Source organism: Schistocerca americana, chromosome 11 (genome assembly GCF_021461395.2).
Source record: "Schistocerca americana isolate TAMUIC-IGC-003095 chromosome 11, iqSchAmer2.1, whole genome shotgun sequence".
NCBI lineage: Eukaryota > Metazoa > Arthropoda > Insecta > Orthoptera > Acrididae > Schistocerca > Schistocerca americana.
Genome location: NC_060129.1, coordinates 18,947,780 through 18,967,463, shown reverse-complemented (window position 1 = coordinate 18,967,463; position 19,684 = coordinate 18,947,780).

Genomic DNA, 19,684 nt, shown 5'->3' with positions numbered 1-19,684 from the left:
AGACAATGCATATGTGGTGTTCACTAAATGTAATACAAACACTAGTAATATAACAGTTCATATTTACAATATTGTATGATACTTACTGACACAGTAATCTAACTTATTGCCTATTAAAGGCAACGTTTTGTGAAAATGCCAGAATACCAAGATTTAGGATTTTTAGTCACAAACAGTCAAAAGTATATACAAAGATTTGCTAGGTACTGCACACAGCAACAACAGCCAGTTTTTCACAGAAACCTGTTGAGTGACACTTCTAAGAAGTTGAAATTACAGCATTCCATGCTTTTTAATGTTCTAGGTAATGGCAACCAGACTGCTTAACTACAGAAATTAAACGTATCAGAATAGTTGTGATTATTGAGATGACACAAGGAAGATGTTAGACTTGTGCATGGACTAGACTTTAGAATTCTGATGTTTAAATGTGTAATTCTTATTGAGTTGGATTAATGGATGTGGTAGTAAGCATTCAAAGAAGAGTTTGACAATTTGTTGCAAGTTTGTGTAGTATTTCCATAACTCAAGTTTGTTAGATGAATTGCCTTATGTCTCCCATTGCAGTTTCCGACATACAGAGATTTAATAATGAAACAGAACCCATGATCCAAAAATAGTCATGAAACCCATGAACTGCTGAAGCAACTCACAAAACTACTTAAGGTAATGGAGAAGGTTACCTAGACTGCTTTTGCATACCTTTCACAAATCAAACACAAAGTAATATTTGTACAGTGCATAGCCTGTGCCCACACAGTGGCTGGTAGCAGAGGTAGAGATGGAAATTAGCAGTAATAATACACTCACATAACAAAAATGGAGACTCTACTGGGAGATCAAATTATTTTCTTGCCAGTTTTCAACTTGGAGATATAAAAGGGTTGCTCAGCTGCCTAATGATAAAGGCTTTTCCTCTGTTCACAGGCAATGGCTCTTTTGTTGCTGAGCATTAACTGTGAGTTGAGTGTAGGTGACTAGTTGGTGTGTATTTACTGTGGTGCCATGTTTCTGTAATCTGGCCAGGAGAGGATGAGGGTGAAACCTGTCTCCAGTGCATGACATCCACTCTCTAACAGTCCCCACCTGCAACTATATTATGAAGAAGCTATCACGGTTAGGGAAGCAGTGAAGTGCACCAGATTATTCACACAGAGCAGTATGGTGATACTGATTTTGCAGTCACATTAAAGTGCATTAAAATTGTAACCTTGGTTGGGAAATACAGATATTATTCATGAAGTTGTCGTAAATAAGCAAGCAGGAATATTAAGATTCCGGGGCACAGTGACATCTTTCATAATGCAAGACAGCAAAGTGAATAACAAACTCAGGCAGAACTGTAAACACCAGTTGCTTGTCCAAGCAGTGTCCACTGCTGCAGGAGAACTCCTCAGTACCACAGGTTGCTGTAATTTAGTGACAGTCACATTGGGTTTAAATGATAACAGTGGATAGACTGGAATGAATGCCATGTGCAGAGAGACTGACTTGAGCTTTCATGGTACATTTATTTAATATAGGGCTCCCATGCCCCTGCCACATCCAGTTGTGTAAATCTGGATATTTCCCCAGGAAAACCCTGCACTGATTTGACCTGGTTGCTGTCAGATCACTCTGCACCCAACTTCTTACAGAGATCCCACATTATAGTCATACTGAGTCCAACTGAGGAAACAAATGGTGAGAAAAAACCAGTATCAAAAAATCTCCACTATCTTCAGATAACTGTTTTCTAACCACTTGTAAACCTGAGGAAATTGCTAGGTTCTGTTAAGTGAAAAATAGAGGAGGTGGTTCAATTACCTCATTGTCTCTGGTGTCTGTACAAGGAATCTACTGTATCCACAGTTTCAACTTTCTGGTACCAGTGGTAAATAACACTGTCTGTAGAGATTCCTCATCATGAGGGGTGTAAAGCAAGGCGATCCCATCTCCTCAAAACTGTTCTCTGCTGTATTGGAAGTGGCTATGTCAAAGCTGAGCTGGAAAGGCAAGGGAATTAGAATTAATGGAAGAAGGCTTACCAACTTGAGATTTGCTGATGATACTGTCTTACTGGCCAAAGACTTCGCAGAGCTCCAAAACTTAGTTACATATCTTGCATCAGAATGTCAGCTGGTTGGCTTGAACATGAACTTTTCCAAAAGAAAAGTAATGTGTAACAAATGGGTCCCAGCTGGAGATGTGAAAGTCAAGGACAATCTATTAGAAGAGGACACTGAATCTGTCTACCTTGGCCAGATTATAAATATGACGGGTGACGGGAGACATAAGGCCAGAAATCTATCGACGCATCAAGCTAGGCTGGCAAGCATTTGGGAAGAATTCAACAGTATTCAGATCAAAAATGCCAGTAAATCTGAAGAAAGCAGTATTTGATCAATGCATTCTTCCTGTGATGACGTATGGCTACGAGACATGGACACTGAACTCATTTACAAAAGGGAAATTTACGACAGCACAGAGAGCCATGGAGAGATCAATGCTGGGCTATACAAGAAAGGATACGAAAAGAGCAGATGACATCCGGTCTGTGACAAAGGTTAACGACATCTTAGAGCAGTAGGTTCCTTGAAATGGCAGTGGGCTGGCCACGTCACGACAAGAAAAGACAACAGATGGATGAAGCTAGTACTGGAGTGGAGTCCGAGAGAGCACCGGAGGCCTGGAGGAAGACCACCAGACAGACAGGTGGGACAAAGACATCAAGGAGATCGCTGGTGACACCTGGCAGGGAACTGCCCAAGGCCGTCCCACTTGGAGAAGACTGCTGAAAGCCTACCTGAATCCACGACTCTAAGAGGCCACATCATTTAATGATTGAATTGGCTGCTGATGATGATGATGATGATAGAGATTCGGGCAATCCAAGTGCAGCCTGCACTTACTGCCATTAGATCAGAATGCAGGGAACAGGAATTTCTGAATACAGCTCCAGAGCAGTGCAGTAGAGGACCCACACTGCAACCTGTTTTGGTTCCACTTTCAGACAGCAATGCCTAGTAGCAGCACCAGTGCCTCTGAATATATGCTTAAGGTCTCAGTTATTCCTAGTAGCTGGCTCCACGCAGATACTAAAATCTGGAATCAACTCCCTTTCACGTACTTGACTTATGGATAGTGCATCTCTAAGGAGATGGCAGCAGTGTGTATAGTGACAGATGCCATTCACCCACAGAAACCACCTGAAGATGTCTAGCAGTTGCCACAAGTAAATAGTATGCAGTTTACACTAGAGCAATACAGTCCTCTTACCAGGAAAACTTACATATTCTGTTTTGTATTTCAGAAACATACTTTACACCTGTCTCACAGTAACAGATCACTTGAAAACTTCAACAGGAAGATAAACAACACTCACTTTCATCCTCTAAGTGATTACGGCAGCTACATAAGAAGTAACTTACGTACCATTTGAAAAATGAAAAATGAAAAACAACACTCACTTTCATCCTCTAAGTGATTATGGCAGCTACATAAGAAGTACCTTACGTACCATTTGAAAAAGCAGATTGAATAACATATATGCATCTTCAATAAATTAACAGTGATTGCTTACTCTTTGTATACATTTAATCGCCTAATTAGGTCCTAGGGTACATTTTTGGTAATTTATTATTCATATTTTTGTGAAATCTTTGAGTTTATCCTCTCATGGCATGAATAGAAAGCTTTAACATAACAAAATCTTTCTACTTACTGGAATTGTCATGTTCATCTGTCTAGTCTGGGCAGTTCACTTCCCCATCACATTCCCACATGTCCAGTATAGAGGTTCTGGAATGGCGCCTGAACTCCCATTCCCCGCATTTAACTGCAATGTTGCAGATTACAATTTAACAAAATCTTCCAGTAGACAAATGCGAGATCACGGCAGGAGAAAGTATTTGATAGATTTGTGGCCATTGCAATGCATGAGTGTCTTATGTGGGAAGATTATTGACTATGTCTAAAAAATCGACTGCTACCTTTATGTAGCAAATTCTCAGCCATAACAAATTGTCCTAAAATGAATCTATGGATCAATCGGATAGATGTCTGGTGGGGAAACCTGCCTACACAGACAATATCCATCCTATTGGTGTTATTCCATTAATAATTGCTTACCACCAGTCTACGATGTACACATTCTTTGGACATCCATACAACACACGGACCAGGGATCTTATGACACACATGTAAGACGTATGGATTACATCTGCAAGATATTTTGTAATAGGGAGGTTAACTTTGTAAAGGAAATCAAAGGGCAATCTTAAACACTTTGAAGCCCAAACCGAAGCATAGCTCTGGCTGCAACTGTTTCAGACTGGAGCCAAGTACAGGTCAGGATGTGATTTTCTCTATGTAAGAGCCACCGGTCACTGAAAGTTTACTCATTTCATATGTGAGTTATGTGCAGACATCTCGCAATTTGCCTCTTGACAGGTGCTGTCTTCTGTTAATTTATAGTATTATTTTTTAACTAACAGTGGACATAACAGATGCTGTTGATTGCTGAGTCAATATGATGGCATTGATGTAATTTTATGTGTGGACTCTTTAGGTTTCACAGTTTGCTGTAATTCTACTACAAATACACCAAGTATGTTTAGTAATCAAGAAATTTTGGTACCTCAAAATGACCAGTCATTCACTAACTCACCTCCCACTTTCCTTGGGAGGAAAATTATACTTTCTAATTTTAAATATTGTAATATGCCCAATAACTAATGTAGACATGCTAAATCTTTAAGCTGGGCTCCTTTTTAATATCTATTACTCGTAAAGATTCATCAGTTACATATGAGTCAGTAATACCTAGAAAACAGCAGATATGGCCAGTTTCCTTGGTCCCACATTCTTCCCGCTAGCCTATCTGCAATGTGTTAATGACAAATTTGAAGTAATTAATAAAATCATGTTTGTCTTAGTAACTGTCTCTGTCTCTTTTGATGTTATTCAATGAAGCTTTTATAAAAGAGTTTATCAACATTGCAATTGACAATATTTATAATAAAAGTGCATCTCCGAGAATTCACTACAATACTGTCATCAAAACAATGTACACAAGTGAATGCGATCTAAACTATAGCTGGCAAAGCCAGACATCTTGGAAAGGAGATGTCCAAGAAAACCCATGGTTACCGTCTGGGCTGAAAATGGCTTCATTTTCCATCAAAGTCTACAAGAATACAGAAAGGTAATATAGAGGAGATGTTCCTTTGGTACTTACAGAGAATGAAGTAAACATTAACCAAACAATTAAGAAGGAAAACCATAACAGATTAACAAAGTTGGGGAATGTTGGAAGAGTTAACCACCATACAGTCCTGAACATTATATGTGCATTTATTAAAAAGGGTATGTATAAAACAGATCTAACCTAATGTTGCTTTTGTATGTACTTTTTTTTTCAATTTCATGAATGTGAAAATGTAAGATATTTAAGACTAAAGTGACTCATATACCTTACCTTTGTTACAATTTTCTTCATCAGAACCATCATTACAGTCATCTGCAAGGACACACTGTCAGATCTTTGCTACACATGTTCCATTTCAACACTCAAAGCTGGTTTCTGCAATAGGTGATTTTTGTTAAAGAATTTAACAATGTTATGAAAAGGATAGTTGTTACTTAGCATAAAGCGGAGATACTTAGGCACAAATAGGAACAACAAAAAGACTGTCAGAAAGTGGGCTTTCAGCCAACAAGCTGAAAATTAATCCCTCATCCCCCCCCCCACACACACACACAACACAAAACCGTTCCTACATCAGGGTGAGCCGACACTCAGTTACTGACCTGTGTCGCATGTCCCGACTTTGCAGGCCTGCTCGTCCAGCCCATCTGAGCACTTCACAATGCCATCACATTTCCGCTCCAGGGACACACACTGCCTGTTGCTGAAGGCAAACTCGTGCTCCTGGCACACCATGCAGTTTTTCTTGTCCTTTCTGCTCCGGCAGTCATTTACACCATTGATCTGTTGTACAGAAAATGACTTTGTACAATATGCTCTGCTCTTAGTCATTTATGAAAAGCAAAACAAACCGCTGGAATAGGGTTGCCACTCTGATCTATTTCATACAGGCATGCACAATGTGGACAAGTTAAGATTTTCAAGCTCAGAGACCTCTGCACCGAAATTAACATTATACATCATTTGACTGTGGATCAGCCAACTGCTTCACACCTAATTCAATTTGCTCTGTTTTTCCTGGACAGAGGTGATTGTTCTAAGCAAAGGAATTTAACTGTGTTTTTGGTCCTTCAGTCCTCTCATGGCATCCAAAGATGTACCTAGGAGACTAATATTGTACCGATTAAACTTGTTTGTACCAAGTGTATGAAAGGTTAACTATTAAATTGAACTATCAAATGAGAAACTCAATGTGTAAAAAAGCAGTAGCCAAACATAAGTAGTTAGTTTTATGTTCAGTTATAGAAATAAAATTTTGTTTTTTGCATTGCATTCAGGTGCTAAGCACGATTGGGGGAGCATCGAGAAATCCGTGGCCACATGTCTCCCCTCCTCTCACTGCTCCCCTAAGCAGACATTTAACAGTTCTGGATTTTCACTGAATCCACTACATTAGTAGAAACACTAGAGCAGATCAGAAAGTAAGAAACTACTTTGTTCAAATTTTTTGAAATGCATATGTCCTGTAAGTTTGAGTGGGGAGAACAGAACTTTAAAGATGAAGGCTAATTTGTATATCTTCAAAGGATGTCCAGATACAGAGACCCTTATGTCAGACTTTGGTATCCCTGTAAGATTGGATGTGTGGAACAAACTCTGCATTTGTTTCCAGAATTATATTTTCACTCTGCAGCAGAGTGTGTGCTGATTTGAAACTACCTGGCAGGTTAAAACTGTGTGCCAGACTGAGACTCGAACTCGGGACCTTTGCCTTCTGCAGGCAAGTGCTCCACCATCTGAGCTACCCAAGCAGGACTCACACCTCATCCGCACAGCTTCAGTTCTGCCGGTACCTTGTCTCCTACCTTCCAAACTTCACAGAAGCAGACATTTGTTGTTAAAGTTTTAAGAATGTTACAGCTAGGTTATTCTGAAGTTTGCACCACATCTCATAGTGACCAGTTCTTCTACTAAAATGTGAAAGCAGGTTAGCATACCACTGTGTTCTGTTTAATATTTTTCTGGTACTGGAATACCACATGTTAGAAAAGTCTTACAGCAGCAAGACCCTATTTTGATACATGACTTAATGTTCCAAAAGAATGCTGAAGTGAAAACTACTCGCAAGCTCTTCACCAAATTCCAGCATACAGTCTGTGTGACTGATCTCACAGGGAATGTTGGCCACAGACTAACTTTGGCTACTCCTTAAAATGGCTCCAGATAATGAAATTATTCAGCAAAATCTGTCAAAATCCATTGTAATAATTTCACCAGAGACAACTCTGAAGGGTTCCAGCATGCAGAAAATATCGAGACCCTATACATGTTTCCATTCAAAATCCAAACCCAGCAGGGCCAACTGTCAATGATATTCTCACAATGATTGGTAAGAATTTTATGTTGGCTGCATCCAGTTCATAGATGAAGCACACTTTCACTTGAATGGACTCAAGAGTAAATCAAACTGACTGTTTTGGGATTCCAAGAATTGCCATTTCTGGAGTGAAACCATCGTATTCTCTCAGAGTTACTCCTAGCACAGTCGATGTTCCACTATTGTTTATTTATCTGTGAAGAAAAACTATCACTAACATTATGCTGCAATTTTGGAACAACTTATCACCACACAGCTAGCATTGGAATCTCAACCAGGCACCAAGTGGTTCATGCAGGATGGGGGTCAGACCATATTGCCCCCAACAGTTGTTTCACTTTGAGAAATACTTCATGAAAAGTCACTGCATTGGATTACTACAAATATACTGGCACAGTGATGGACTGGCCTCAATATTTGCCCAGTCTGAGTGACAACTGTGGGACACACTTAAAGAATGTCTACCAGAACTGTCCCGCCACACCTGATGAGCTCTAATCTGCAATCTATGTGGTATCTCAATTCATTTCCACTAGGACATGGCACAATTTAATGATAAATTTCATTGATCGTTTCTGTTCCTCCTTATTGTGAGTGGCAGACACTTCAAAGATCGTCATGTGACAGCAAATATTGATTGCAAATGATGAGTGCAATATTACTGATTCTCTCCCTACAATAGTCCAACATTGTCGGTGACATTGTTCAATATTGTGGTTTGCAATACATTGCTGCTGTTGTGATCATTGTTCTACTTTGTTGCAGAAGAAAGTGGATGAGAAACTGGGTCGAGGAGCATTGAGAAAATCAAAATTTTTAGATAATTGTTGCTGAATGATGGAAAGGTAACTGTCTTGATGGTCAAAAATACAACACTGAAGATGTCTGTCAATGAACATAGGCTACAGCTTTGCTAAAAAATTGAGAGACAGGTGGAAGTTGTTAAATCTTGCCACAGTATCATCTCTTATTTTGTTGCAAATTTGTTCACATACAAGCTCTCCGTTTACATACCATTATATATAAACATTTACAATGATATTTATATAAAGCCAATAGCAAAATGTTGATGTAGTGCCCTTAAAGGGAATACCTGACTCAGTCAAATTATATTCATAGATTATGATTTTAAAAGTACAAAATGAGCATTTCAATTCCCTTAGTACATCATTAATGGGTAAATAAGTTACCATACATTAATCAGATTGACAACAAGATGGTTAAATTCAGGTGAGAAAAAGATGAGAAAATTAAATGGGAACTGGATACTCAATAAAATAAATAATATTAACGGTACTACTGGTGATACTGACAGACTACAGCATCCACTATCAATATGCAGAACCAAACGACACAGGTATGCCCCAGGACATACTAATGCTATAGTGTTACACTGAGCTGCGACTGCAATTGTCATAAAATGTGACTTTCATCTAAAAAGATATTACAGTTTGTGGTTGGTTGGCTATTTTTTGACTCCATAATACATCACTGGTCTTACAATGCCATAGTGATAACACCAACAGAAGTATGGACTGCAATCCGGAGCTGAAGCAGTGAGATTTCCTGATCTGTGATCACTGCTCCAGTTGTCTGGGCGATATTTTAGCTCAGCACTAAATATATGCAGACATCAATTTTTCTTTGTTCCAAGAACATGACAAGGAGCTGAATGAGATGTGTCAAATGGCTGTACCCACGGTTGCCAAGTTACACAGTGCAAGCTCACAGGCAAGCTTTAAGGTAACATAAAGTAGTGAGGGAATCAGTGGAGTGCAGCACAGTGGCAAATGTGGCTGCCACTGCCGACAGCAGACTGACCTGTCCAAGACACGCTCACAGCCAGACTCTTCTGCCCTGCACTCTGCTGGCACAAGGCATGCAAATATTTCCTGCAGCAACGTGCCCTCGGGACAGCCACACACCTGCAGTGCAAAGCTGCGTTCAGTTTCTTCACTCAGTCTGAACTATTACACTGACAAAATTTTCTAAGCCAACAGATTCAGTCCCAAGTGGTAGCAAGTTGCCTGGAGTACAGAACATTCCCTAGCAATTTTTGAGATAATATAACCGAGTCAATGTAAGTCGATTCCTGACAGTTGCTGTGGGCTGCACACAGCAGCTTAACAGGTGTACCTCAACCAACAAGGTAACACGATTCTACATAAAAGTTTCTCGGTATTTGAGCTGCATCAATTCGAAAAAAATTTGAGCTTTTGATGGCTATTTCTGCCATCATCATCAGGAGTAAAATTACTAACTGCTGGGGCTGGCACTATTTTCTGCTTCTATACCCACGATGACGACCACTGGCACCATCACAGCGTGCCAAAATGATGCACTCGCAGAAGTCGAGTTGGGCAGTTTGTAGCAGCTATGGCCTGCTGTGGAACTGAATGACATCAGGTGCCATGAGGGGCCGGTGCCACGTCTGAAACTGTCACTCCCACCTCCCTCTGAGCGTTAAGCATCTGCCATTGCTTCCTTTTGACATTCAAAGCCCGTCCCCCCTGCCCTACTCAGAGTTTACCCCTGGTCTTCACTGGAATCTCAGCTGCCTCTTTTATAACAGAATCTTGCCATGTTGACACAGTAGCCCAGACAATCGTGTTGTCAGACTGTATTTTATGTCCATTTACCAGGCAATACTCAGCTACGGCTGACTTGTCGAGCTCCCTTTCCTTAATATGTGTCACGTGCTCAGTACAACACTCTCCGACTGTGCTAATGGTCTGGCTTATATAGATGCTGCTACACTTGCAAACAAACAGCATTCACACTGAACACACAAAGAGCTACGTCATCTTTAACAGGGCGCAACGTATCTCTTACCTTGGGGGTGGGCCGTAACACAGGTCTCAATCCATGTCTCTGCAGTACACGTCCTAACTTGCTACTCATTGCCCCACAGTATGGCAGGAGAGCCACCAGTTCAGCTTCTTTTGCCATTTCACAAGGCATCTTTCTTTGGTGACATCTAAAAGTGTTTCAGAGACTCTTTTGCTATAAGCATTTGCTCTGAACATGTGTCATAAGTGCTGCAATTCAGACTGTAGATGGTCGTCATCAAAGATAGCTTCCACACTATGTATTAATGTGTTCAGTTACACTTTCTTGTGCACAGGGTGATGAGAACTAATAGTGTTCAAATATACATCAGTGTGCTTCAGTTTCCTGTACACTGAATAACTGACCTGGCCTCCTACCTTCCACTTAACCAAAACATCCAAGAACGGTAGCTTGCCATCCATCTATGGTAAGTCTAATCTTCGGATGGACACTATTCATCGGATCCATGAAATGCTGCAGTGTGTTTCACCACCGGGTCATATCAGGAAGGTGTCATTTATGTACCTCAGGAAGCGAAATGAATGCCACACTGCAGAGTTCAGAGACTCCTCCTCAAAGTGCTCCACGAAGAAATTTGTGACTGTAGGAAGCAGTGATGAGCCTGTTGCTGTGCCATCCATCATTTCATAATATTCATCATGGTACAAGAAGTACTTTGTTATTAGAACATGACCGAACAACTTGACAATTCCAGGTGGAAGTTGTTGGGCATAAAGATCCAGCATGTCTTGTACTGGCACCCTCATAAAAAGTTACACCAATTCCAGAGTATCCAGTATGTCAGTTTGGCCTATTTTCATTTTCTTGAATATGCGATTTACAACATGGTACAGATAGTCATTGAGAGCTTCAGAATTTTATTCTAGAATATTTTATTCGGACATGCTACCACAAAATACTCAAGATGCTTAACAAATTTTTACATGTTCACGGCAATACCTCAGTGTTGTCAGCTCTGTTGTCTGCTAGTTTTTTTGCCTGCAGCCATTAGCACTCCAGTTTAAAGCTAGCGAGAGCACTGCAAGCTCTCAGGGATCTATTTATGCTGTCTCAATTATAGTGAGACACAACCGTGACAGAACTACTCAACATGAAATGCAAACACAGATATGTTTAATACCATCACACTTCAAGAAGAATTTAGTTATTCCTGTTCTGTAGAAGGCACATGCTATCAAGTGTCATTGATCAACTATCAGTTTAATGAGCCATGGTAAAATACTGACATTTACAGAAGGATAGGGAAACTAGAAGTAGCTGATCTTGGGGAAGATCAGTGAGGGTTCTGGAGAACTACAGGAACATGAGGCAACTATTAAATCTATGTTCAAAGTGTCTGTAGCTTCTTACAATGTTTACCACACTTTTTGAAACTGAGGATAACCAGGGGAAAATATAGGGAATGAGATGTTTTAATTTTTACAGAAACTGGAATTTAGTTTTTAGAGTCAATGGGTATTAAAGGGGAAGCTGTGGTCATGAGGGGAGTGAGAGGCTTGTGGCCTATCTCTGATACTCAATCCATACACTGAACAAGCTGTAAAGAAGCCATGGAGAATTCTGGAGGGTGTACTCCAGAGAAAAAAATTGAGGTTCGCAAATGGTTGAACTCTTCAATCCAATTATACAATTGGTCTGATAGTCTGTATGCTCTTACTTTGTTCATTAAAGGACTGTGGGGAACTGTGTCAAATGCCTTGCAGAAGTCAAGAAACACGGCATCTACCTGGGAACCCATGTCTATGGCCCTCTGAGTCTCGTGGACGAGTAGCACGAGCTGGGTTTCACCTGATCGTCTTTTTCGAAACCCATGCTGATTCCTACAGAGTAGATTTCTAGTCTCCAGAAACGTCATTAACTCCAACACAATACGTGTTCAAATATTGTCGAACTAGCTGTTCATGGTATCTCTCTGGGTTGAACTCATTTAATCACCGAAGTAGTTCGGAAAGGTGGTTCCAGTCAGCGGACAGCCAAAGTGAAAGCCTGCACAGTGCAATTTTTATATCCAAATTGTGTACTGTCTCGAGGGATAGTTCATCAAATTTTTGCTTGGACTTGAACAACAAACGACCAAATGGTCAGTCAGTCATTTCAACACTGACTGCATTAGGTTGCGCATAAGTTATCAGTCTTTTTGCTTTGCATGTTGGCATTGCGGTTGCTGTCATTCGCAGTTCAGTTATTTAGTGGAATTTTAGGTCTGTAGATTTGATTGATTTGTCATGTAACCATAGTGTAATGGTTTCCTTTTAGCACTCATATGGATGACCTCACACTTTTCATTATTTAGAGTTGACTGCCAATTTTCGTACCACACAGATGTTTTATCTAAATGTTTCGGTCTTCTGATGACTTTACTAGACGATAAAGGACAGCGTCATCTGCAGACAACCTAAGACGGCTGACCACATTGTATCCTAAATCGTTTACAAAGATAAGGAGCAGCACAGGGCCTGTAACTCTACACTGGGGGCCGCCATAAATCACTTTTGTTTTGATCTATGGCTTTCCGGCAGTTACTACGAACTGTGACGTTTCAGACAGGAATGCACTCACATAACTCAAACGATATTCCATAAGCACGCAAGCCTGCATTACAAGCCACTTGTGAGGTACGGTGTCAAATGCATTCTTGAAATATAGAAATAGGGAATCGATTTGAAATTCTTTGTCGGCAACACTCAATCCTTTGTGTCAGTAAAGAGCTACTTGTGTTTCACACGAACAATGTTGTCTAGATTCGTGTTGAGTGTGTGCCAATAGGACGTTCTCTTGGAGGTAACTCGTAATGTTCGAACACAATATATGTTGCAAAATCCTGCTGCATATCGACGTTAAGGGAAAGGGTCTGTAATTTAGTGGATTACTGCTATCGCCCTTCTGGGAAATCTGGTATGACTTGTGCAACTTTCCAGTTTTCTTACCTGATGTTATGTATTCACTCCCTCCATTTTTCAGCTTTTTCGTCATTGCTGCCATGGCACCGTTTCCTTTAATTTGTCGTTTTTTTGTGCTCAGACTGTGACAGACACGTGCTGCCTCTCGCATTTTATCTGTCTTTAGGGAGCAAAAATACGAGGGCCAGTAGAAATCCTTGGGTAACAGAGGAGATATTGAATTTAATTGATGAAAGGAGAAAATATAAAAAGCAGTAAATGAAGCAGGCACAAAGGGATACAAACGTCTCGAAAATGTGATCGACAGAAAGTGCAAAATGGCTACCGGACGGATATAAATATGTGGAGGCACATGCCACTAGGGGTAATATAGATGCAGCCTACAGGAAAATTAAAGAGACCTTTGGAGAAAAGAGAACTGTCTCTGAATATCAACATCTCAGATGGAAATTCAGTTCTAAGGAAAGAAGGGAAAGCAGAAAGGTGGAAGGAGTATACTTCAGGGTAATATTATGGAAATGGGAGAGGACCTAGATGAAGATGAAATGGGAGATATGATACAGAGTGAAGAATTTGACAGAGCACTGAAAGACCTGAGTCGAAACAAGGCCCCAGGAGTAGACAACAGTCCATTAGACTTAGTGATAACCTTGAGAGAGCCAACCATGACAAAACTCTACCATCTGGTGAGGAAGATGTATGACACAGGCAAAATACCCTCAGATTTCAAGAAGAATATAATAATTCCAATGCCAAAGAAAGCAGGTGTTGACAGCTGAGAAAATTACATGGAAAAACTGGTAGAAGCCGACCTCGGGGAATATCAATTTGGATTCCGTAGAAATGTTGGAACATGTGAGGTAATACTGACCCTACGACTTACCTTAGAATATAGATTAAGATAAGGGAAACCTACATTTCTAGCATTTGTAGACTTAGAGGAAGCTTTTGACAATGTTGACTGGAATACTCTCTTTCAAATTCTAAGGGCGGCAGAGGTAAAATACAGGAAGCGAAAGGCTATTTACAATTCGTACAGAAACCAGATGGCAGTTATAAGGGTCGAGGGGCATGAAAGGTAAGCAGTGATTGGGAAGGGAGTGAGACAGGGTTGTAGCCTCTCCCCGATGTTATTCAATCTGTATGGTGAGCAAGCAGTAAAGGAAACGAAATAAAAATTCGCAGTAGGTATTAAAATCCATGGAAAAGAAATAAAAATTCTGAGGTTCACCGATGACATTGTAATTCTGTCAGAGACAGCAAAAGACCTGGAAGAGCAGCTGAACGGAATGGACAGTATCTTGAAAGGAGGATATAAGATGAACATCAACAAAAGCAAAACGAGGGTAATGGAATGTAGTCGAATTAAGTCGGGTAATGCTAAGAGATTTAGATTAGGAAATGAGACACTTAAAGTAGTAAAGGAGTTTTACTATTTGGGGAGCAAAATAACTGATGAAGTAGAGAGTTGAAGTAGAGTTGAAGTAGAGAGGATATAAAATGTAGACTGGCAATGGCAAGGAAAGCATTTCTGAAGAAGAGAAATTTTTTAACATTGAGTATTGATTTAAGTGTCAGGAAGTTGTTTTTGACAGTATTTGTATGGAGTGTGGCCATGTATGGAAGTAAACATGGATGATAAATAGTTTGGACAAGAAGAGAATAGAAGCTTTCAAAATGTGGTGCTACAGAAGAATGCTGAAGATTAGATGGGTAGATCACATAACTAATGAGGAAGTATTGAATAGGATTGGGGAGAAGAGAAGTTTGTGGCACAACTTGACCAGAAGAAGGGAATGGTTGGTAGGACATGTTCTGAGGCATCAAGGGATCGCCAATTTAGTATTGGAGGGCAGCATGGAGGGTAAAAATTGTAGAGGGAGACCAAGAGATGAATGCACTAAGCAGATTCAGAAGGATGTGGGCTGCAGTAGGTACTGGGAGATGAAGAAGCTTGCACAGGATAGAGGAGGATGGAGAGCTGCATCAAACCAGTCTCAGGACTGAAGACAGCAACAACAACATACAAGATATTACATTAAACAAAATATTACAGGACACTAATTTTTTTTTTTTTTTTTTTTTTTTTTTTTTTTTTTTTTTTTTTTTTTTTTTTTTTTTTTTTGGTGGTTGGGGAAATTACCCACTTACTATATCCAAAAGTTCATGTAATGAGTAGAAGGAGTTGCCATCAAGAAATTCTTTTAATTTCTTTTTAAATGCTATATGGCTATCTGTCAGGCTCTAGACGCTATTAGGTAAGTGATGAAAGACTTTAGTGGCAGCATAATTTACCCCCTCCTGAGCCAAAGTTAGATTTAACCTTGAGTAGTGAAGATAATCCTTTTGCCTAGTGTTGTAACCATGTACATTGCTATTACTTTTGAATTCATTCAGATTGTTAATAACAAATTTCATAAGTGAATATATATATTGTGAGGCTACAGTGAAGATCCCTAGCTCTTTAAATAAGTGTTTGCAGGATGATCTTGGATGAGCTCCAGCAGTTATTCAGATTACACTCTTTTGTGCAATGAACACTCTTTTACTCAATGATGAGTTACCCCAGAAGATGATGCCATACGAAAGCAGAGAATGAAAATAGGCGTGGTAAGCTAGTTTACTCAGATGTATATCACCAAAATTTGCAGTGACCCTAATAGTAGAAGTAGCTGAACTCAAATGTTTCAGCAGATGCTCAGTGTGTTTTTTCCAGTTCAACCCTTCATCAGTGCATACACCTAGAAATTTGTGAATATTCTTCCTTAGTGATACGGTTGGTAGCAGGATACGGGGTCTTCTGGAGTAGAAGGCTGAGCAACAAATTGAGGATAGAATATAAAATTTAATTTATTACGCAAGAAAATTCATGGAAAGTACTGGTAACAACATATTGACATATAACTTGTTCAATTTAAATGTACATCAGTTGATTTAACATGAATCATGAACAAGTTATCTAACATCAAACAATCTGCAAACATGAGATTTAAACCTTACCCAAAATTTTAATACTTGTAAAATGTTATTACAAAACACAGAAAATTACCAAACTGGTCACTGTATTTAAGCCTTACATAAAGTAATGGGCACAATGGCTTACAGAAAATAATATCACAGACATATAGCAATATCTGCCCACTACAGCACTGTCTTATGTGACCTTGTGTGCTACAATGATTCACAGTACCAACTCATATATAGTTAAATGGTAAATATTACCCACAATGGCGCTTGCATTATAATCTCACGTAGCACACAGATTTACCAAGACAATGCAATTAATGCCAAGTACAGTCTGGTCCAGAATAATGAGTGCCCTAACACTGCTTAAACTACTCACAATCAGTAATGAACTGTTTTACGAGGCAAGCACGTTCAGTTCAGACAAGCTGACAAGACAGTGCCTCCATTTGAATTTTACCACAGAAATCCATCAATAGTCATAGGGCAGACAGTGATTCGAAAAGGATTGCCACACTGTTGGCAGTTGGCACTAAACCCCTGGCATGCGATAGATGTGTGGACCAGAAACCCCGCTGCAACAGGAGCCGTCGACCACAGTACCCACAGAGCTCTTTCTATAACCACACAGTGAAATGATGTCAAAGGGGTTTCCAAAACTGTTTAACATTCAACATAGTGAGTAAAAAAAAAAGCCTTGAATTATTCCTAGCTGTGGTTAAGATATTGAATTAATTTTAATCCAACAAGTAAACAGTGGTGTCACAGTAGACTTAAACTTTACTTGACTGGCATAGCAAGTTGGGCATCCCTTAACTGACATAAGTTCAGTAACAAACTGAAATGCAATTTAAAGACACTCAAGTAAGGATATTGTGATACACTTCATCAACAATTTAAAGCAAACACGCCCACATAGGCACTCCAGTTCATACATAAATCAACCAGGGCACAAGTCAGTATTTCAATGTGTGACACGGGAACACTCACTGCTCAGCAGCGCAAGCCAGAATATGACTGAAAGAAGTCTCGCTGTAACTCCACCAGATGAAGATGCACCAAACTAACAGCTCACCTTTAACAATATTAACCAAATGCCACTAATAAGGTAATGGCCAGAATAACACACAGCGTGAGGAAGGTCGAACTCGTAAACAGAACGAACGACAGTGAGTCACTGCAGCACCTCCAAGTCCGCTGCTCGGCTGGCCCCAGCGCGACTGCCACACTCACACCACTTGCCGACGCGACTTCCGCGATCTTCCGGCGTCGCTCCGTCCGGGCCCGCTCGTCTCTCTCTGCCCGAGACTCCCTTTCTGCTTCTCCACACGGAATCCCAGAGGGCGGCCAACCTGTGCACCGCAAAGCTAATCGAAAGAGGTCGAACACACTACACCGGAACAATCAAATCGCAGGAGCACACCGCACAACCTCCCCCTCCTAATGCACAACTGGAGGGGGGCAGGTTTGATTCACCTCACCCGGCACCCCACGTGCAGGTCCCACTCGCCATGGCTTAATCTGACTGAGATGTGCCCTCATTTGTCTCTTTGATCTCAGATCCTCGAGCAACAAGTTCACCGGCGATAGCCTCTCGACAACCGTATACGGTCCCACAAACCTCGGCAGAGGTGATACCCTGGCTGCCTTGAGCTTACCTGTGGAAGTTTCTCAAAAATACACTATCGCCCACCTCAGCACCCCCCTCCTTCCTACCTCTGTAGTACCTCTCCTTCTCCCAGTTATGAGTTCTTCTACCGATTCACTACTCATTTCACATAATTTGTCAGCGAGAAAGTACTCAAGCTTAAAACTGTTTCTTTCTAACAAAGAATTTCTTTCTGCACCAGCTTCTGTGCACTATTCATAAAAGGCACCCATTAAACTTTCCAAATAACTTTAGGAAGGAGACCTAGATTTTAAATCCTGCTCAAGGTCAAAGTCTCAGAAGCTGTCATCCCACAAAGCTCACCTGCTTCTGCCCCTAATCTGGCACAAGTGGCTGCAGCCACCACTCCCCTGGTGGAACGGGTTGTTCGGCAGCAGCCAATCTTTGTCAATTTCGTGTGTTTTTATTGGCAGTAGTTGCCATTTCCACCCCTCATCCTACATAATGGTCAGCTGCTCTGTTCATTTTTCATGTAAACTTTGGTGTGTATATAAGTACACAATTTTATTTCTATGTTACAAAAAAGTCACCGAAATATTAGAGTTTACTGTTTACTCAAATTTACTCCACAAATGTTTCACACTAATAAAGGACTAAGGATATTTTCACTTTCAGACAACTTAGCTCAGTTAACATTCAGCTGCTCTAGTATTTTGCAATATTGAAGGTGTGGCATGGGTGGGAAGGGTGGCGGGAGGGGGGAGGGGGGGGGGGGAGAGAAAGAGAGAGAGAGAGAGAGAGAGAGAGAGAGAGAGAGAGATTACCAGAAGTAATTTACAGCAATAGGTTACAAAGCATGAGAAACTAAAGAAAGGATTTCATTATACTGACACTCAATTGGAAATATATATACATGAAGTGTATTTGCAATTGCTAAAAAGGGTTGCCTTCGGCTATATAATGGAATGACCATATGTATGTTTGATAGGGACTCAAACCTGCAAGCATGCAAGCATGGCTGAAGGAATACACCATACTTCTGAACACAGGCACTGCGATATTGTAAATATGTTGGGCTGTGAATCATTTTTATATTAAAATTTTCAATTTCACCATAAAAGTCAAACTTCTGATTATAAGCAGGGTGTGCTGTACTTACTATCACAGTAATAAGCATTTATTTGAAAATAAAACCAAGTTATTAGCATAAATTCTATACTGCATGCATTTAATGTAAACTTGCACAATGCTCCATTCTCACATGACACATTTATAGTGATAGGTTAAGGCAACGCCAAACTTATTGCTCACTAGATGAGTCACCCAAACAAATAACCCACAAGCTGACCACAATCTCTCAGAAGTTAATTCCATGTTACAAGAAATTCCCTTTTATACTTTCTTTACACAAATCTCATGTTATAGTATGTGTTATAATGTGTCATTTAGTCTTTGGCCACAGGAGTGGGCAGAGATGATCACAGTACAGTAAAAAATACGTAGCAGTCATACACTCAGCTGGTAAACAGTAAAGTTGCCCTACTTACCAGTCGTAGCTCTGAGCTTTAACAACTTACCAACAATGAAATACTACAAATTTGTGGCAGCTTTTAAATGTTTTTCTAAGCACAGAAAACCAGAACTGTCCACCAGAAATATTTCTTGATGTTTCCAGCATATGCACAGCATCAGGAGTGTATAAGTTAGAGGAGAGAAAAAGTAACAAGCTTAAGCTCTTGCCCATTGGGTGTGCTCAGATGGCACTGAATGGTTGAGGTAGACATCACAGTATCCCTAAGTGTGGAGCGAAACTAATTTCTGCCAGTCCAGAACTGAGCCAAGTTAATTTGCAGCCA